The following is a 21,799-nucleotide window of genomic DNA, read 5'->3' on the forward strand; positions in this document are numbered from 1 at the left end:
CGCAGAAATCCGCGCAGAACAAGTTCGGCGCCTGAAGAGGTAAGGCGCGTCATAGAAGCCTCCTCTTTGCTCTTTTCACTTTTACTTTGAGGGCCCGCGTGCACGTGATTTGAAAGAGTTTCTAACAGTTTCCATGCTGTGGACTTCAATTCTCGTCTGTCCACCAGCACCTACACCCACTGCCAAAGTGTGAGTGCCAGAGCCCTGGGAGACCGCCCACAGGACCACTCACCCAAAACCCAACCCGCCTGTAGGGCCATATCAACCGGTTGCCCATGGCAGGGGAGGGACCTGAGCGCGGAGTCTGCGAGGGCGGGAAGTCACCAGACTCCGAGTAGGAGAAAGGGGTGGCTTGGGGACTAGGGGAATCGCGCTGAAAGCTCAGGACAGAGGCCCGGAGGGTGGGGCGTGATTCTGGATTTTGCAAGCCAGCGGTGGCCTAGTTCTCCCGCAATTTTACGCGCTCCCTTGTCCTCTCCGTAGTGCAACAAGCCGTTCCGCCCCTGCAGAAGCCCGAGCTGTGGGCGGCCCGCGATCCCGACCCCCGGAATGCTGCCGCCTGACCCTCCCGCTCCGCCACTTGCTGGCGAGCTGGGGACGCTCCCAGCAGCATGTACTTAGCGGCTCCACCAAGACCCTGAAGCAATTTGGCAGCGCCCCCGGGAAGCAAATCCTTTTCCATACTATCGTTCGTTGTTTTTATTTTCTAACAACGATCTATGGTTTCTGAGTGGATGATCTAAGAATCTTTATTGTTTCTAAATCTAGGAGTTTCAAATAGGGCTTCTCAAAATAGCCCTTTTCTTCTTATGCAATCAAAGACTCTGTAGCTTTCCATAAAAACTCTGGGTTTGGCACAGTTCTCTCTCTCTCTTTCTCTCTCTCTCTCTCTCTCTCTCTCTCTCTCTCTCTCTCTCTCTCTCTCTCTCTTTCCCCCCTCCGTCTCCCCTTCGCTTGTACGCACGCGCGTGATCCCTGCATTCTCTTTCATTTCTCCACTAGAAGACTGAAAAATCGGGAAAGGCTCATATTTCCCATAAATTCCAGCCTTTCTGGAAAAGCTGCCACCAAGCAAGCATGGTGCTATTGCTTTGGAAAACATTTAACCCTACCAAAAAACTAAGCAGAGCATCAGAGAAGGAAAGACGAAGCTGGAATAGAAGGAAGCCTGTTGTTTGGATTCAGTAGTGGAGGAAAGTGCAAGCTGGGGTCAGGCCGGAGGTTCCCGCCGCCTTCCTTCAGCACCAGAGGGGATGGACAGCGTCTCCCGACTGGGCTGCAGCCATCAGGACAAAACAAGCTGGTGCACCTGCTGTCCTCATTACAACTGTCCTAAGCTCCTCGCTGAAAATGTGGTACCTCTGATACCCCCTGCCTCCCTGATCCCTTCCTCAATGGACGAAAAATAATCCTCGCTTTCGTCCCGCTACACCCAGGGACCTGGTTTTGTTCAGTACTGCTTCGCAGATTAACTCAGCACGGACTTCAAGAATAATTTTTCTACAGGGGTCTGAGCGACATGCAGGCAGAAGAGTGAAGTCGAAATTTTTAGAAGTCATAGGCTCTGCTGTAGGGGCTGAAACACTCAAAGGCCCACAGTTACTGAAATGAGCGCTTGTTCCCGAGTGGATTGCATCTGTGGTAGAAATAGCTTTGCCAGAGGTTGGAGATCTACTCAAATCCGTACATTGGAGAAACGGAAAAGACTTCTGTTTCGCTTACATAGCAGGTAAGTGATGCTACTGTTATTTCTGTTTTATACAACTCTGAAACTCTAAGAATGTTTCCTAAAGTTTAACAGAAAAATCAAACATCATTATTTACCTTGTAGATTATGGAGGACATAAGCAATTTGGTTTAATTTTTAAATGGTTATTCCTAAATCTCAGCTCCCTAAGAACTTTGGGTCACAGACGCACACAATTATCCCCAACTATTGGTTGAGATGGTGTTTCATAAACTTTTTGTTTGGGCTGGGCTCATACTGCAATCCTTCCAATCTCAGCCTCTCAAGTAGCTTGGATTATAAATTTGAGCCACTGTCACCCAGCTGGCCTGAAACATTTGATCCTCCTACCACAAACTCCTGAGTGTTGAGATTATAGGCTTGTGCCTCTACACATGGCTAGGAATATTATGGTCTTTTAAAAGACTTACTGGTTTTAAATACATGTATAAATAAGACAAATGTAATACCCCTTTAAAATAATTTCTTAATTTGATAATTTTGTATGATTTAAATATACATAATGTAACATTTCTAATGTAGCACAGTGATACTCATTATTTTGTATTGCTTAAGTTATTGAATTTGACAACATTCATAATACACTTTGAATTCTACATCTATATGTACACAGAGAGAGAGAGAGAGAGCTGTCCACTAAGCAAATGAGTATATCTTACTAATACAAAATGTGGAGTTCCTTTTTATTCCTTATTATGGAGGCTTTTTCATTGATGGAGAGCTGCATGAACTTTTCAATTTAAGAATTCATTAGTCAGGAATGAATATTTCAAGCCATGCTACTTAAGATTTTATATATAAACAGTATGTGTGATTGTTTGCCTATTTTTTTCTTTATTTTCATTTGTTCCTGACAGAGCCCAGTGTTCACTTAGTTCATTAAGTAGCTCTGATTATGTAAGCTTCATGGGTGATGACAAATCTCTGCAAGGTACTCACTGTATTTCTCATAGGTGTTATCCTCATTACTTCCCTTTGTTTTTAATCTCCCAATTTTGTCTGAAGGAATTTAATATGAATTTTCTTTGCTAGGGTTACCAGAAGTGGCAGAATCTACTTGGTTGGTTAACTCCATTTTCCATTCTGAGCCTGTGCTTGCAAGTGTGAGAAGTAAAGGTGTGTCTGCTACTGGGTGAGTTTTAGCTTTTCTGATGAGGGCAATTTTTACTTCCTGCATGAAACAGTGACCTCATGGAGTAACTGTCATGTACCATTCAGGGTAACATATACTACCTTTTTGAGGGCAATGAGGCTTTGATATGCAGTGAATCTGAGAGGCCAGGAGGAGCAAACAGCTGTTCCCCATTGTAATTTGCCATAGTAACATCATGAACAAGTCTAATTCAGTGACTGAAGAGGGCTTGAAAAGTTTGCATCATTGCCTGGAGTTTGAAGTGCAGATGGATTGGTAATGAGAGGAAGGTTCCAGATTTGTTTTTCCAGAACCTTCAGGAAAACAGTGACCATAGTCCAGTTGTCATCCTGGAGAGCTTTGTTCAGTCCCCTCTTGGTTGTGATGAGCTCTGTGTTGTGCCAATCACTCTGCAGACTGAGTTGGTTTGGGAGCAGTTATTTCTATGTCCTTAACCTGTGTACTTGCTATTCTAATTTTTTAAAGTACTTGCTTTGTGCTTTAGGAACTGTAACTTACTAGTAAATGGACAAAATAGATAATGCAGTTCATAGATTCTCTAATTAAAATAATGGTTTTGATGACTTTTCCAAATAAGATGAACATGAAATACAATTGATATTTTAAATAGTTGAAAAAAATCAAAGCAAAGTTAATTATTGAGACTTTTTAATGTTATTTTATCTAGGCAGTATTTCTCCACTTTGACTATAGAGAAAATCTAAGTTACAGACAAGCCTTTTCCAGTTCATCTTTGCACTGCTGTTCACTGAGCACTGTGGTTCCACCTGACTTTTTCTACAGTATTCATAGTTGATTCTGAGAATCAAGATCTCCATGAGGGCTACTGTGCTCCAGAGTTAAACCCTGCCCTCAGCACACCAGAGACCCAGAGGACTCTTCTCCCTTGTAAGAAGACAATGTACCTGCCTGAGATTTCACTTATGAGACAAGATTGCAGTTCCCACAACACAGCAAAAATGTGGGCATTTTCCTCCACACTAAGATGTTCAGTGGCATTAGTTACCTGAACAATATTTGAAAAATGAGCAAAGATCTTTCATATACAGTGACGGTTATGAAATTGCCTGGCCTTTTTTTTTTTTTTTTTTTGTGGAACTGGAGTTTGAACTCAGGGGCATGCACTTGCCAGGCAGATATTCTAACACTTGAGCCACACCTCCAGCTCCTCAACATAAGTTTTCTGAATGTGTGTACTCCCTATATTGAGTGGAACATTCCCTACTTTCCTAGATAGTGAGTAGATAATAGTTCATGAGTTTTGTTTGAAAAGTTTCTGTATCATGATTGCCAATATTTTTCAAAGCAAGATGAGGGCCTTAGATGTTAGGGATCTGAAGTCACTTAGCCCTGATGTCAGTGCAGCCAAGTGACAGAAGTTGCTTTCAAGATGTGTTAAAGCACACTTAATTGTCAGCAGAACTGCATGGTGACCCAACTGCACATTTGAGACAAAGTACCAAGACTGACCATTGGTATTGACAGACACTACTAACTGGTCACTCTTGCCAAATGGGAAATGCATTTCTCCAATTTTGTGTTTCTCTATAACATAACTGTCAGTGAAGCAATAAAAATATTGCCTTGACCCAGATCACTGGCTACATATTGTGGCTTTCCTGGTTACTGCCTGCATAGGTACTTTTCATATATTTATACAGTCTGGTTAAATATTTGAAATGTGTATTTCACTTTGTTTTAGCTTAAATTAAATCATAATGATTAAAACCTGATTATTTTAAACTGAGAGGAAAAATATGGTGAAGCAAAATGGTAAACCATGGGAAGTTCTGTTTTTACTTTGATAGAATCAACAAAGCTCTACTTTCTTAAGCACATGCTGCATGTGTGAACAGATTATTTGGTTAGGTTATTTGATGAATTTGCCACAATAGACTAACAAGGTAAATTTACTTTGTTTACTCAGAAAGGCACCATTTTGTTAAATTCTTGTAATTTTTGGCAGAAGTTTTTGTATTTTTTAGAACATGTCAATGTTAAAGGTGTGTATTGGTTTTGGTTAGTGCTACAGTTTTTGAAAGTTGCTAAAGTAGTTGAATTTTATATAAGACTTTTAATCAAACATATTGCAACTATACGTAATGTTAAGTGTTTTAGAGTAGCTATATGTATACATACACATATGTGAGAGCATAGATAATAGCATGCAAAATGATAATCTTTCTGGAAAGTAATGCTTAGTGAACCCATGAAATTATTAAAAAATTGAAAGTATTCCTATGCATATCCCAGAGTTTGTACAGAGTTATGCTTAAAAAAATAGAGAACGAAATGTTTTCTGATTAATTCTATATATTTTCTCCCAATGAATTAGTCTGTAGAGTATGTATTGATACTTTGTTTAAAAAGTACATTACGGATAGGCATTAGCATGACAGGTATCTCATAAATAGCTTTTGTCTACTGAGTAATTAGTCGTGAAGTCTTACTATGTTAGATAGATGCTATGCCCCAAATGCCTGGAGATGCTTTGTGAGCATTCTAATCGAATGGAATTGTTATCTGTCTGAGTTTGTGTGTCTATATTGAAGAAAATATGTATTGTTATTACTCAAGGATTCATGCAAGGCTCAAGTGGGAGAGTGCTTGCCTAGCTAGCATGATTCTCTGAGTTCAAAGCCCAGTAATCTATACATAAATGTAAATCTGTTGATACTGTGATGTCTCTTTCTCTATGTATCTCTCTCTTTCTCTTCCTCTCTCTGTCTCTCTCTCTCTCATACACACACACGCGCATGCGCACACACACACTTAAGATTCAATAGCTCCTATTACATTCGGGCAAAATCACAGCACTCACAGTCCTGGCATAGTTTAACCTTATGATCTCTGTCATCTCTTTCTAATCTTGTTCCTCTAGCCTCCTGTGCTCCAGCCACATCACCTACTTGTAGTCCCTCACACAAGTTTTCTTCCTAGTGGCCACAGGATTTTTGTGTAATATGTTCTTTTAGTTAAGAAGCTGTTCACTTAATAAATATCTACCCATCTTTAAAATTTTAGCTCAAATGCTACTTCATTTGAGAAACCTTCTTTCACCTCCTGATTCAATGAGTTTCCATTATCACATCACTGTTCTGTGTCTTCCCTTCCAAGTGCTCACTGCACATGTAACTGTACATATGCTTGGGTGGTTATTTAACAAATGTAAGTTTTACCTGTTACGCTAATTGTGATATGTGGGTCATGTCCACTATGCTCAATACTCCACTCAGTCTCTGACATGTGGCTAAGTAATCACCACATAACAGCAATGGTTCCTTAACTAGAATTGGTCCCTTCCTGGGGAAGTGTCACATTTCATTAGGGAGGGATAAACACCAAGTCAATACAGAATATATAATATATTTCAGTAGTGATAGATGCTGTGAAAGAAATAAAACAGGGAGGAGGTGGCAAGAAGACTGCTTTGACTGGCAGAGTTAGGAAAGAACTCAGGGAGAAGCTGGCATTTGGAGTCCTGATAGAGGAGTTTTGTGAAAAGTCTTCTAGAAAAGAAAATTACCATTGCAATCTACCATGCTCTATATAGGGTACTAATTCCATGGAGTGGGCAAACTGTCTACAGTGTTTGCTCCTCACTAAACCCAAGATAAGAAATGGTGGGGCTTGAGGTTTCTGCCCTCCCTCCTTGACATCACCAAAGGTGATAATGAATTGCCCCAAATCACCCTGCGCAGCTGCAGGCCCAGAAAATAACCTATCAATGTCTCACAGTTCTAGTGACTACTTTGAATCCTGTGGCTCCTGGCCTCACAAATATCTCCCAAACTTTGAAATAATTTTTTAAAACTGATATGATAAAACCTAGAATCCTAGAAATCCTAGAAACCTAGATAGAAATCCTAGAAACCTAGGATTTCTTCCCGCTTATACAAGATGAACAAAAACATTGAAACTAATATAAAGATTCTTCTGCAGTTTTTTTAAAAAAGAACTATCTTTCTAGACCTATACTTAAGAGCTTACTCAATAACTTAGGAGTAACATATTTCAGTTCTACTTTCTGAAAATTTTTCCCCCTTTAAAGTCTCATTTTGGGTCTCAAAAGGTTAAGCAAAAAGCAAGTGATGTGCTTCTAATGCATGTCTTCAAATAGCTTTTATTCAACCTCTACACATATTTTAATTAAATTCATCATAACCAAATACTTATTTCATTTGTTCAGAAAAAAATGAATAAATGTTGTAACTTTCCCTAAGTAGTACAGGTATAATAATTTTACTTCATCATTTTCAATCAGGTGAATTGGGTATTGCTTGCCTCAGTTTATAAAACCCAAATACATTAAATCCTTTGCATTGTAGTAAATATTTGGTTGCTTGAATGTAAGTTTCATCAATAGTTTTTCCTTCTCACATGCCTGGTAGATGTTTTCAAATTTATGAATAAACAGTTGCCTGGACTATGATTTGTGTGTCAACTTAGTACCAGGTTAGGATTTTGAAATACTTTTGCAAGGAAGAGTCAGTAACAAGAGTCAGTTTACTTTCAAACTATATTTTACTTTCCAACAAATATTTGAAAATATTTTTGCCATCTTAAGAAGCACCTTAAAAAGCTATTTGAATGCAAATTTCAAGCTAAATTACTTCATTAAGAGAAGGAGAGAAGATGGATAAAACCCATGAAGTAAACTAATCATTATAGTTTATTCCTTATCATCCATGGTGGATTTCACTTATCCCTTTATTTTCTGTATTGCTGGTACTACTGGGTAATCTGGAGCAGACTATACTGTTATCTCCTTATTATACAACCACCATCCTCTACCTTCACTTGATTGGCTGCTATTCATGACACTCCCTGGTTAAAAGCACATTTGAGTCTGCCAGCAATCCAAGGCCTCAACTTGCCTGGAATTCTAGACTCCACAATAGTAGGGATTCCAATTTGAAAGCAAAATAAGCTTTATCGGAGGGATGTGTAGGACTGGAGTAAAAATTTGGGCATCTTTGGAGTGAAGTAATTTTCCTTGCACATATTTAAAAGTTTAACCAGTTTCTAACTGGTCAGTTAATTCCAATTCAACTAACAAATTTTCTTTTTGAAAACCACTTTTTAAAACTATTTCATATTACTTCTTCTTTCAGATTTCTGGCACATGTTACATGGTAGAGAATCAAATCTTTTTCCAGCAATTATGCTAAATAACTACTTCAACACTTGCAGTACTGAGTTGTTAAAAGGATGGTAATGCAGAAAGAATGGGTGGACCTGTATTACAACACTGTAAAAACTCCACAAGAGACTTGTTTGTTTCCTAAAGAAGAAGCAACACAGTTTTGCAGAGCTGTAACCTGCAGTGCTCACAATTTGTGTCTGTGGATCACTTGGGAATTTGATAAAATGTAGACACTAGGGCTCTGTGCCTAAATTCCTATATCAGTAATCCCCACCTGGGGCCTTAGAATCTCATTCATTACCCAGGGCTCCTGGTGACTGTTTCAGAGACTTACAGGGTACTCCAATAGATTACCCATCTGCAGAATTGCGGCAATCTCTCAGCCCAAATTCTGAAATCAGCTGCTTCTACTTAGATGTGCTTATCGCCTAACCCTTCCTAATTTGAAATAATTTTTGTATTTCACATGGATTTTGTCTCTAGAGGCATTCCCTTGTTCTTCCAGCTTTTTTATGCTTTTCATACCTAAAATGCATCCCCACCAAGGGCTGAGTAGAAGCAGCTGATTCAAAGATTGTAGGAAGAGCTGGAACTTTTAAAAATTGTCCAGTTTTATACATAATTTTCTGTTGTATCTTCCAATGTTGATAACTAGAAACAATTGCTAATTTTAAACTAAAATACCGTTCTTGTTCTTCTTTTCTAATTTATTCATGACCTATGGTAACGGTAAATGCAATCTAAATGAAAGATTAACATTTTTCTCAATTTATCTGCACTGTGTACCTATCATTTTGGTGTTTTGTACTTATGATTTCAAAATACATATTTTCTCTGAGGGCAGTATGGCCTTCAAAATAAATATAGAAGACTGGTCTAAAGATACTTTTGAAAATGCAGTGCGTGAATGAAATGATGACAAGTTAGGAGGGCTCTCTGAGAGGGAGACTTTGGGCTCAGCACCCTTGGAGGGTAGCTGTTTGTTCTCTTCCTTCAATTATTCTGTATTGGCTGCCATGTGCTGGTACTCAGCTAAATTCCAGTCTCCCCATGTTCCCATTTCATAGGAGGCTAAGGAGAGAGAACACTCTGCTTGTGAATCCAGAGTACATGCAGTGAAAGTTGAACTGATGGGGAGATCTCAGAGATTAAAGTCCTCTACACTCCTGTTAGAGAAGTTTGCAGGCTGTAGAAAATTGTAGGAAAGAACAACTAGTACACAGAAGATAAATTGCTAGTAGGGCTTAATAACTTAAGAAAGTACAATGGCACAAATTTATAGAGTAGTTTCACAGGAAGAATGAAAGTGTATTTGTGGGTTTTTTTATTACATGAGATTTCATAATTTTATTTTCAAATAATTAATTTTTAATAATATAATTTTAACTGTTAACCTAAGATTAATAATTTAAATTTATATTTTAAAGATGGTGTTTAAAAATAATTACAATTTCATTTTTTATTTTTTGCTTTACCCAGTAGCTGACAAAAACTATCTTTAGTTTTAAAGTCAACTTTGCTGTTTCCCTTACTTGTGCTGGCAATGTGTCAGAAGAAAAAAAAACTCTGACGTAGTGAAGAACAGGTCTATTACCCTTCAGAAAAATCAAAGCTAAGATAAGCTGCTATTAGGGTTCCCCCTGACCTCAGCTCAATGACCTTGCTGTAATGGCTCTTGAGGGACCAGCTCACCCCTCCCTCCAAAACCTACACATCACAGGGTGCCTGCTGCTAAGTAGAGAGTAGGTTTGGACAGGCTGTGCCTTAACAGGAGATGTCAAAGTGTTCAGACCATCAAGTCTGTTCTCCCCAGGAAAAAACCTTACAGGAGATAATTCAAGGATTGAAGACCATTTGCTCCAAATCTACATTTTGCCAGAGAGCCCAAGAAAAAGGCAAAGCACCCTTCTTCCTCCAGGCTCAGGGACAAGTAGAAATTTCAAAGTCAATGACCTACTTCCTCCAACAAGGCCCCATCTCATAAAGTTCCAAAGTAGCATTCCTAGATAGGAACATGCAGACATTTCATACTCAAACCATAATATTCTTCCCTTGGCCCCATAGGCTGAGGGCATCCCATAATGCAAAATGCATCTCTAAGAGTCCTCAAGTTTTAACAGTTCCAGCACTACTCAAAAATTCAAGGCCAATGTCTCCTTTGAGACCCAAAGCAAACTCTTAGCCTAACCCCTGTCAAATCAAAAGTGGGTTATATACTCCCATGATAAAATAGCACAGAGTAAACACTTCCATTCCATAGAAGAGGAATAATAAGTAAGGATTGGACCAAGGCAAGACCAAATTCCAGAAGGGCAAACATTAAGTCTTATAACTCCATGTCCATCACCTGTCATGTGGTGACATCATGTGAGCTCCAAAGTGCTTGGGCACTTGCAGCACACAAGGTCTCTCTCTTGTGCTTGCTCTGCTTGCCATTTGCAGTTTCCCTTGGCAGACATTCCAGGATGTTACATATAAGTCTCTTCCATCATTCACTTGGTTTTGTCTGTGGGGTGGAATTGGGGTTTGAACTCAGGGATTTGCATTTGCAAAACAGATACTCTACTGCTTCAGACATACCTCCAGTCAACCATTCCCTTGCTGGAGAGCATTTTTCTAATTATGACTATGAAAAGAACTAAGAATATTGGTGTATCTTGCTTTTATGTGAACACAAATTTTCATTGTTTCAGTATAATTGCTATGCCAAATGGCAACTGCAAGTTTAGTTTTAGAAGATACTGACAAACTGTTTTTCAGAGTTGCTATACCATTTAACATTTTTATTAGTAAAATGAGATTGATCCAGGCTCTTCACAACCCATGAAGTTGGTATTGTCATTTTTCCTATTTTTTTGTTCTGATAGGCATAAAGTGACGTCTAATTTTTGCTTTAACGGTCAATAATAATTAGGGAAACTCTCTTCTCCTTATGTGACTCCAATGACTCAGATGTTAGATCTTTTGTGACATTCCCACAGGTCCTTCAGGCTCCATCTATCATTCTTTCAGTTTGTTTTCTTTCTTTTGTTCACACACAGTAATTTCTATGTGAACTTCATATTTCAGTTCTAAAATTTCTATTTGGTTCTTCTTTATATCTTCTCTCTTTGCTAAGCTGCATTTTTAAAAAAATTTGTAATTTCTCTTTGAAACTACTTTATGCTGAATAATTTGAAACCTGCATCAGATAGTCCCAACATCTTTTTCATCAAAATGTTCGCACTTGATGACCTTCCTTCCTTCCTACTGTGGAGTAAACCCAGACCGTGTGAATGTTAGACAAACATTCTACACCTTGCATCATGCCTCCAGCCCTTTTGTTTTTGTATTTGAGACAAGTCTTTGTCTGTGCTGGCCTTGAACTCAAGGTCCTCCTGCCTCTACCTCCTGATTAGCTGGAATTACATGTATCTGATATCATCTTCAAGTGGACAATGTTGGTGTCTGAGAGCTAGTGAAAAATGTGGAGTTCAGACTCAATGATGGGTAGATGGAAGTGACAGGACTTCATTGAAGAAGAAAAAGGGGTGAGAATCTTCTTGTGAGGGGCTGGAGGAATGTGATCCAAGCCACAGCAGGCAAGCTGTCTAGGGATATTTAAGTGACTTTTGGAGGGTTTGGAAAGGTTGGGACTCAAGGATCTTTCTAGGAGGTAGATTTGAATGAATCCCTTACATGCATTTAGGCATAAAGGTTTGGAGTTACCTGACTGATGTGTTTAAAGTGTTCCTTATATAGTTTTGATGCAAAGATCTGGCACCAAGGGTGTTGTTTCAACATGACTTCGTCCTGTCCTTTCTCTATCCTGCATGGCATTCTTAAAGATGTGTGTACTCTCATGACTGCACTCTCTGTCTTTGCTTTCTGGCTGAACCAGTATGTCTGCATTCTTCTTTATTTTCTTATTGACTTTTGATCTGAGGTATTGACACTTCTTGGCCCCCACCCTAAATACCTACATCCAGAGCTAACTCATATTTACTTGGGGGAAATTGGCATATTCATTATTTTTGTATTCTAATACATGAACAAAGTTTCTCTTGCCATTTATTTATACCTTTAAAAATTTATTTCATCAGCACTTTGTAGCTTTCATGTAACAAGGCCTGGGCACATCTCTTTAGACTTACACTTATTTGACTTAGACTGGCAATTGTAAATTGTATTGCCTTTAAATTTTTCTGCTTCCTCTGTTCATTGCTACTCTGTACATTTGGACTTTGTATGCTTTTCTAGTATCCTGCCATATTGCTGACCATGGAACTTAGCTCTTGGAGGTTTTATCTTAATAAATTACTTTAGATTTTTTAAACATAAATTTCATGTCCTCTTCAAATTGTATGTCTTCATTTTCTTTCCACGTCTTATTGCCTTATTGCAGAGATTACAACTTTCAATACTATTTTGGATAAAAGTGGTGAGAGCACCCATCGTGCTTTGCTTTTGACCTTTTTGGGGATGAAATTCTTCTTTAATGATTAAATATACACTTAGGTGTAGGATTTTTTTAAAATAATTTCCTTGCCAGGATTATCCCCTGTATTCCTATTTTATCACTGTTGCTAATGTGACAATGTAAAATTCATCATATTCCTTCTCATCACTAATTGTTTTGATTATATGATTTTTCTTCTAAGTTGTTGACATGATCTGATTGATTTTCAAATGTAAAGTTTGCGATTTTAACTGATATAAAGCTTCTTGTCCACTGAAATATTGCTTCATTCAACTTGTTAATATTTTTTGAGATTTTGCATCTAAGTTAATAAAGGACTGCTTGCCTTCTTTGAATATTTGGGTTATAGAAACTTCATAAAATAAATTGGGAAATGTTTCTCTTTTATTTTCTGCAAGAAGTTGAATAGAATTAACGTTTCTTTAAAGATTTGATAGCATTCTCCAGTTAAGTCATCCATAAAAATTGTATGTGCGTGTGTGTGTGTGTGTGTGTGTGTGTGTGTGTGTGTGAATGGGAGAAGGCAGCAGAATTACTTTCCAAATTCAATTTCCTTAATGGGTATAGAGAGAGTAAAATCATTAAGCATAATTGATAAGTTGTGGCAGTTTTTATTTTTTCAGAGATTTATTTCTTTTAAGTAACAAAACTTATGTGTGCAGTTTGTGCGGTATTCTCTTATCACCCTTTTAGTGTCTACAGTGTCTGTAGTGGTATCCTCCCTTTCCTGTCTGATGTCATTGTCTCATGGATCCTCTCCTTTTGTCTTTATCAGTCTTGCTGGACATTGTAAAGAAATATGAACAGGTAGGAAAGTTAGATAGCCAACAGCAGGCAAAATGTCGTGGGTGTTCCTTGAAAACTCCACTGTGACCTGAAGTGTCAACTCTATGGGGCTTATTCCTGTAACCACTTATTCCTGGTGACCACTCCCTGATCTGAGGAGGTGAGTTGGAATAAGAAAGAAGGAGGAAAGGCAAGATGGACCTAAGTGGGAACTGTGGTCTGTCCTTGATGCTAATAAATACAGTGCAGTTCTTCAATCTGTACTCACTGTGTTGGCATTAAGCCAATGAACATAGCACCCTTCATGCACCTAATTCATATATAAGCAGAGCAACACAGATAAAAATTCCTAGACTCTGGTATTTCCCTGGCAACCCTCTAAGGAGATACCTCTGACCTGGTAAGAGCTTTGCTTCTTTTCTTCTTGCTTTCTTTAACAAATTGTATATTTTCATGGTTGCCTTTTGTTGTCTCTGGATTTCATTCCTGGAGTTTGGTGGAGGTGTTATGCAGCAGGCCCTGCCTAGCACCAGCTGCAGAACTAGAAGACTGGTAACACTTGCCTGACTCTCAAAAAAAGCAGTATCAGCTGGTCAATTTTACCTTTTTTCTTTGTTTTCAAGGAAAAGCTTTTTGTTTCATGTCATTTCTTTATTGGTTTCTGTTTTTCAATTTAATTGATTTCTGCTGTTGTTTTTATTAATAATTTGACTCCTTTTCCTCTGACGTTGCTTGACTTTTCTAGGTTTTTGCACTGGAGCTTAAGTTGCTTATTTAAAGCTTCTCCACCTTCCTATGTAAGCATTTAGTGCTATGGATCTTCCTCTATTCCACTGTTTTGACTATGTTCTACAAGTTTTGATATTTTGTGTTTTCACCTTGTTCACTTGTGTTCTCAATTTTGCTAGAGGCATTACTTGCATCATTTTGGAAGGTATTCTTTAATTTTCAACTCTTTGGAGACTTTGCCATTATCTTTCCCTTGATAACTACTGGTCTCTTTTCCCCATTACGGTCAGAGAGTAGGGTGCATCATGAAATTCACTTTAAATTTGATGACCCAACCTTCTATTTACTGTAAATTGTTGAGATAGGCATATTGGAGTTGTCAAATGTAATTTTGGTTTTGTATATTTCTCTTTTAAGTTTATCACATTTTGATTCACATGTTTTGCCACACTACTATTAGTTCACACACACTTATGATTGCAATGTGTTTTTTGTAGATTGACACTTTCTTTGGTAATTTTCCAGTTTTGAAGTATACTTTATCTGATATTAATACAAGCATTTCTGGTTTCTTTTTGGTAGTACTGAGGTTTGAAATCAGGGTCTGGTGCTTGCTAGGCACGTGCTCTACCACTTGTACCCCTCCCTCAGCCCCTGGTTTCCCTTATTGCTATGTGTTGATATACATATTCATCACTTTTCTTCCACCTTTCCTATGTCATTTTATTTGTATTTAATTTTGGTTAGACCATGTATAGTTGTTCAATTTAAAGCAGACAGGACCACCATCTACATAATTTAGTTGACACATTCATATTTAATTTAATTATTGCTGTCTTTTGGCTTAAGACTACTATTTTATTTCTTTATTCTCTTTTTGTACTATTATTTGGAGGTATTGGATTTTTGATCTCAGGGTCCTGCACTTGCTAGACATGCACTTTACCATTTAAGCCACATCCCAGCCCCTGTCCACTTTTTAATGTTTTCTTTTTTCCTGCCTTGCTGTGGATGACTTGACATTTACTGTAATTTAATTTTGATCAATATGTAGTGTTTTGTGGTATATTTCTTCGTTTATCTTTTTAGTGGTTACTGTAGAAATTATAATTGCATAACTTCTGAAGTATATTATGTCATCATTTTAGTAATTTGAATAAAGTATAAAAAAGATACCTCATTTTCTATGCTGTCATTTAAAACAAAATTTCTTTCAATTTATCCTTTGGGTACACAGTGTTATAATATTGTTTCAACTTTCAGTCATAACTTTGGAAACTCAATAGGAAAAAGAGAATTTATTGTACTTAACCATATGTTTATTTTTACTTATTCTTCCTTCCTTCCTGATACTCCACATTTCTTTCTTTTGTTATTTACTTTTACCCAGGAACTTCATTGGCAATCTTTTTAGGATATGTTTCTGGTGACACGTTTTCTCAGTATGAACAAGAAGATTATATCAGACAAGGCATGTGACATGAGAAATTGCCAATTAAAGCTACAAAGAAAGTTCAGGGCCAAGACAAAGGGCATCATGTAGAGATAATCTCCCATTCCTGCCTTCCTTTATCTCCTCTTGTAAATAAACTTTCCAAAGCAAACATCTTCCCTGCTGCTCTTATCTAAACAACCTTAAGTCTCTGACTCACCACTAGCTTACCTATTAACCCCAGCACATTCCTTGTAACCTGATACCCTGCACTGCCACTTAAATATCCTGTAAATCCAGATTAAGAGTATGAACTCATCTGGGACCACCGGTGTAAAATAAAATCTGAATTCTCCACTTCTCCAAGTGTCTCTTGGTTTCTCATTTGACAATATTTCCACGACATTTCTGGAAGCCTCAGCAAGATTCCAACTGTTCTGGACCTTTGAGCCATCGGCTGGCAGCTCAGCTGTACCAGAGTAGGGAGGGACTTGGGATGAACAAGGCGGCATGCCACCTGATGGTATTCTGGGTCTTCCTTTGCCCTGGAGATCTAACACTCTGAGCAGTCTTGACTCAACTTGGACTCTAAGGAGAAGTGGACTATCTCACCTGGTAGTTTTGTCCAGACTCAGTATGCCTTCCATACTGGGAAAATCAGCCCTCACTCAGGTCCTGTCCCACTGGGAAGAAGGGGAGTTTGATCCATTCCTGGGAACATCTGAGAGGAGTTCCACAGGTCAGGGTCTTCCCAAGAGGGGGAAAGAATAACTGTAATAACTTTCGTGTGAATGTGTGTGTGACTGAGCGGCCTGATTTGTTCTTACTTCAGACTCGAGTTTGTGGTTTCACAGCCGAAAGGCTACAGAATCCGAGTGGGTCTGCTCTGTGCCTCTGTGGTGATCCTCATACAGCTTAATGTGGCATCAGGAAAACTCGATCAAGAGTTACAAGACTGACCCTGCCACTGATGCTAAAATACACTGAAGTTCCCTCAAGATTCAGCCAAGTAGACATCTGATTGGTCTCTTTTCTTGAAGGGACATCCACCTTGTTGTTTTTGTGCCTCAGGAAGGGCATACATAGGGTGGAAATAAGGGATACTTCTAATAGCCATGGGTTGAAGATCCTCAAAACCCACAGTCCTAGGGTGTATGCTTAAACATTTTAAGAAATGATTCTTAGGTAAATATGAGATCAAAATATCTCCCGGAAGGCTGTGCACACTGTGTGAGTTAGAATGGCCCATGTTTGGAATCAACTGATCCCTTGCAGCCACCCTAGATTTTCCCACTGTTAGGGCCACTTATCAGATCATGATAGGAAGCCCTGGGTACCCCGATCAGTTCCCATATACCAACTCATGGCTTCAGGTTGCTCAGACCATGCCCTCTTGGGTTCAATTCTGCACCAACAAAAATGGACAGAGCAAAGTTTTCACCAATACCTGTGCTGTACATTCCCAGCACACCCCCACCATCAGAGCAGCCAGTGCCAACTTTCCCAGATAGCCTGCCACCCTCGGTGAGTCCTCCTCAGTCCCATCAGCAGCCTCCCAGTCCCAGTGATGTCCCACACCTATTCCCGGCTTGGAGTCTGAGTCCACAGCCCCTGAGCCACAACCTTTGCTCATCCTAGGCAGCAGCCCCTCAAGACAGGGCCCTGCAAGTGCTGCTCTCTGTGACTCGAGGGCACCAGCAAATTGGTGATGATGGCATGACCCAGCCCAGATGCTCTATCCTCTATTACCATCCTTTCAGTACAACTGACCTCTTAAATTGGAGGAACCACACACCGCCGTATTCAGAAAAACCTCAGGCCATGGTTGATCTCCTAGAATCCATATTCCAGACCCATCAACTCACTTGGGATAACTGCTGACAGATCCTTCTGACAGAAGCTCACCTCTGGCTTCAAGAGCAGGCCCCAACAGGAACCCTAGATGCAGAAGCTTGGACAAGAGAGGTGTCTCCTGATGCTGGACCTACCCGGGACTTCAATACAGCAGAAGGCTGAGGAATTCTTACTCAATGTTTTGCCACTTCTTACACAGGCTCAGGGCTGTAGCTAAGAGACCTTCCAACATGTCTAAAATTGTGGCAGTTATCCAGAAGCCAGAGCAAACCCTGACTTATTTTTATGAGAGACTCTGTAATGCTTTCCAGGTATACACTCCCTTAGACCCAGAAGTGCTAGAAAACCAGCAAATGGTCAATATGGTGTTTGTGGCCCAGTCATATGCCAACATTCACAGGAAACTTCAGAAACTTGAAGGTCTTACTGGAATGAATGCCACCCAGCTGTTAGAAGTGGCAAATAAAGTTTTTGCAAACCAGGAGAATAAAGAAAAATAGGAAGCTGATAAAAGAATGAAAGCCAAGGTGTCCTCATTGGCTGCAGCACTGGGGAAACCAGTGAGCTCCACCACAGAAGGGGAGACCCATTAGGAGGACCCCACTCTGATGAGACCAATGTGCCCATTGTAAGGGGATTGTCCACTGGAAAAATTGAATGCCCCCCCCCGCCCCTCAAGAGAACGCATTGGAGCTTAACAAAATTACTCCAGGAGAGAAGACAGAATGGCAACCCAAACTGGAGGCCCAGGACCTCATTGGCCAAGCAGGAATTGAATCAGACTAGAGAAGACCGGGCTTCTTACTACTTGACCCTGAGAGCCCATGATTGAAATGAAAATAAGGGGCCAACCAATGATCTTCATGGTTGGACTGTGGTGCTGAGCATTCCATCGTCACTAAGCCTGTGACCCCACTCGCTCAGTGCAAGACCACAGAAGTTGGAACCACCAGCACCCAAACTTTCTAGCAGTTCTGCCAACTCCAGACATGCCAACTAGGTGGGCACATGGTGACTCAAGAATTCCTGTATTAACCAGAATGTCCAATTTCTCTTCTGGGAAGGGACTTACTAACAAAGCTCAGAGCCCAAATCACCTTCAACCAGGAAGGGCCTACAAGCCTTACAATGAGAAGACCAAATGCCCTCATCATGGGACTAGCCATGCCTACAGAAGATGAATGGCAAGTTTATTGCCAGGAAAAGTGGGACCTAGAAAAGCACATCTGCCTGCTGGAGGAGTTTACTGATGTCTGATCTGAAAAAAGTCCTCCCGGACTGACTCACAATCATGTGTCCATCATGGTAGATCTCCAACCTGGGGCTCTCCCTGTCCAACAGAGGCAATATCCAGTAACATGGGAAGCATGCCTAGGAATTTAGACCCACTACAGTGGCTGAAGGACACAGGGATATTAATCAACTGCCAATCACCATGGAACACCCCACTGTTGCCTGTTAACAAGGCAGGGGGAGAAGATTACTGGCCTGTCCAGGACATGCAGGCAGTCAACAATGCCATTGTCACACTGCCCTCAATAGTCCCTAACCTGTACACTCTCCTGAGCCTTCTACCACCACAAGCAAGCTGGCTCACCTCCCTGGACCTAAAGGATACTTTCTTCTGCCTCTGCCTGGCCCTGGTTAGACAACTTCTGTTTGCCTTTGAATGAGAAGACATCCCATACTGGAAAAAAAAACACAAATAACCTGGACTGCCTGACAGATTCAAAAACTCGCCCACCATCTTCAGGGAAGCCCTAGCAGTGAATTTGTGAACATTCCTGGAAGAAAATCCAAGCTGTACTTTGCTCCAATATGTAGATGATCTGGTCCTGGCAAGCCACAACTGGAAGAAATGCTGGGAGGGGACAAGGGCATTGCTAGCCTGGCTTTCTGAGGCAGGCTACAAAGTCTTCTGGAGAAAGACTCAGGTTTGTCAGCAAGAAGTCTGATACCTCAGATTCATCATCTCAAATGGACAAAGCACTGTGGGTCCAGAGAGGAAACATGTTGTCTGTTCTATCCCTTACCCAAAGACCAAAAAGGAGGTCTGAGAATTCTTAGGAGCAGCAGGTTTCTGTTGTATCTGGATACTCAGATATTCAAGCCTGGCCAAACCACTTTACGAGGTCACAGCAGGCTCTGGAAAGGACCCTCTAAACTGGGGACCAAATCGAGAAAAGGCTTTCCGGGAAATAAAGAGACTGTTAACCAGCACCCCTGCACTAGGGCTGCAAGATGTAACACGGCCATTCAATCTCTTTGTCTGTGAGAAAAATCACACAGCTCTGGGGGTCCTCACTCAAATGGTGGGACCATGTCAGTGGCCAGTGGCTTACCTGTCAAAATGCTTAGACACAGTGCTCAGGGTGGCCTCCATGTCAATGAGCCATGGATACTGTGGTAACCCAATCAGGGAGGCTGATAAGCTCACCCTGGGACAGGACATTAATGTTAAGGTTCCTCACACAGTCATGGCTTTAATGAACGGGCAGGGTCATAAATGGCTGATCAGTTCCAGAATGGCCCATTACCAAGGAATACTATGTGAAAATCCTCAAGTCAAGCTTGAAACTCTATGAACTTTAAATCCTGCCCCTTCTTGCTGACAGAGGAATGGCTCCTAGATGATGACTGCAAAGAGGTGATGGATGAGGTGTACTCTAGGAGACCAGACCCAATGGATGTCCCCTTCTTAGATCTAGAGCTCAAACTCTTCATAGATAGAAGAAGCCTTGTCTAGAGTGGATGGCACACAGCCTGGTTCACACTTATCACTGCAAATGATATCATACAGGCTGAAGCCCTACCACAAGGATGGTCTGCACAACAAGCTGAACTTTGGACATTGGTCCAGGCATTACAATATGCAAAGAGAAAGCAGGTGAGCATCTAAACAGATTCTAAATATGCTTTTATCACCTTGCATGTACATGGAGCAATATACAAGGAAAGAGGATGCTGACAACATGGGGAAAAGATATCATAAACAAAGCAGAAATCCTCCAATTGCTGGAAGCATTTTGGGAACCATCTCAAGAGGTTGTCATGCACTGGAGAGGCCAAAAAAGGGGCACTGATGATGTCAGCAGAGGAAACTGCCTGGCTGACCAGTAGCAAAAAGGGCAGCAGAAGAGCTAAACTCCCCCAAGGCACTAAGCAAACCACAAAACTTCTTTTGACTCTGGACCTGCCTCTTACCCTGAATTACACCAAGGAGGAAGAACAATGGGCAAAAGATGAAAAAGGAATAAAAGAAAAGGGAGGCTGGTGGAAGTTCCCTGACCAGAGACTCTTTGTCCCCAGTGCTATAGCAGTCCCCTGGTAAAACAACAATACAAGCTAATGCACTTGGGGAAAATGGCCCTGGAAAAATTGCTGGACAAATACTATTTCATTCCCCAGCTCCCCAACTTATGCCCCCAAGTGAGTGCTAGGTGTATCACATGTGCACGAACAATGTGAGTCCAGGGCCTAAGCCAAACCCTGGGGTACAAACAACAGGCACCATGCATTTTTGCAGACCTGGGAGTGGTCTTCACAGAGGTCAAGCACTGTTGAGGATATTGGTAAATCTTGGTTCTTCTCTGCACTTATTCAAGGTGGGTTGAGGCTTACCCCTCACACACAGAGAAAGCATGAGAGGTAGTAAAGGCCCTTTTAAGAGATATTAATCCCAGATATGGGCTTCCTCTTTATATTGGATCATATAATGGACCAGCCTGTGTAGTGGAAATAGTCCAGGGCCTGGCTAAAATTTTATTTTATTTTATTTTACTTTTTTTTTTATTTTAAAAATAAAATGGAAGTTCCATACAACATACAGGCATCAGACTTCAGGGAACATACAGCGTGTGAATCAAACTCTCAAAATTATCTTAACTAAACTCTGCCAAGAAACACATTCTCCTGGATAGACATACTACCCTTAGCCCTGCTCAGAGCATGCTTACCTCTGGAGCCTCCGGCTACTCACTCTTTGAGATTCTCTATGGCAGACCCCCTCCCATAATAAACAGGCTCAGAGAGGACCTCAGGCAAATTGGAAATCTAGACATGTCCTGACATCTCCAGGCATTAGGAAAAACTCTATGCCACATTTCCCTGGAAGTCTTAGAAAGGACCCCAATTCCCATGGTTAACTGGGCCCATCCCTACTAACCTGGGGATAGGGCATGGGTAAAAGATTGGAAAAAGGAACCACTGTAACCCAGTTGGACAGGTCCCCATCTGGTAATACCAGAAACTCCTATGGCTGTGAAAGTTGCAGGTATCAGTCCCTAGATTCATCACTCCTGGATAAAAAAGGCAGCCATTCTCGCAGAGCCCAATGACTGGCAGATTGTCTGTGATTCAACTAACCCCCTCAGATTAAGGTTCCAGAGGATATCACAACAGCCCGCCATCACCCAAGAGAGCTCCACCCCTGCTCCAGCCACTTCCTGGAAGCTGGTTGGTCAACACACAGTGGAGCCTGAGGATTCGCACAC

At 40.6% G+C, this 21,799-nt stretch overlaps 1 long non-coding RNA gene across 10 annotated transcripts in view; it reads left to right on the top strand.

Moving 5' to 3' along the window:
- The first annotated feature begins 772 nt into the window (after positions 1-772).
- LOC141421648 (uncharacterized) overlaps positions 773-21,799 on the top strand; it is a 201,403-nt gene continuing 180,376 nt past the window's right edge. For all 10 annotated transcript variants that reach the window (XR_012446305.1, XR_012446301.1, XR_012446299.1 and 7 more), the window contains exons 1-2: positions 773-1,729; positions 2,780-2,879. This is a non-coding gene — a long non-coding RNA (uncharacterized lncRNA). The remainder of the gene's footprint in view (positions 1,730-2,779; positions 2,880-21,799) is intronic.

This window comes from Castor canadensis, chromosome 3 (genome assembly GCF_047511655.1).
Source record: "Castor canadensis chromosome 3, mCasCan1.hap1v2, whole genome shotgun sequence".
NCBI lineage: Eukaryota > Metazoa > Chordata > Mammalia > Rodentia > Castoridae > Castor > Castor canadensis.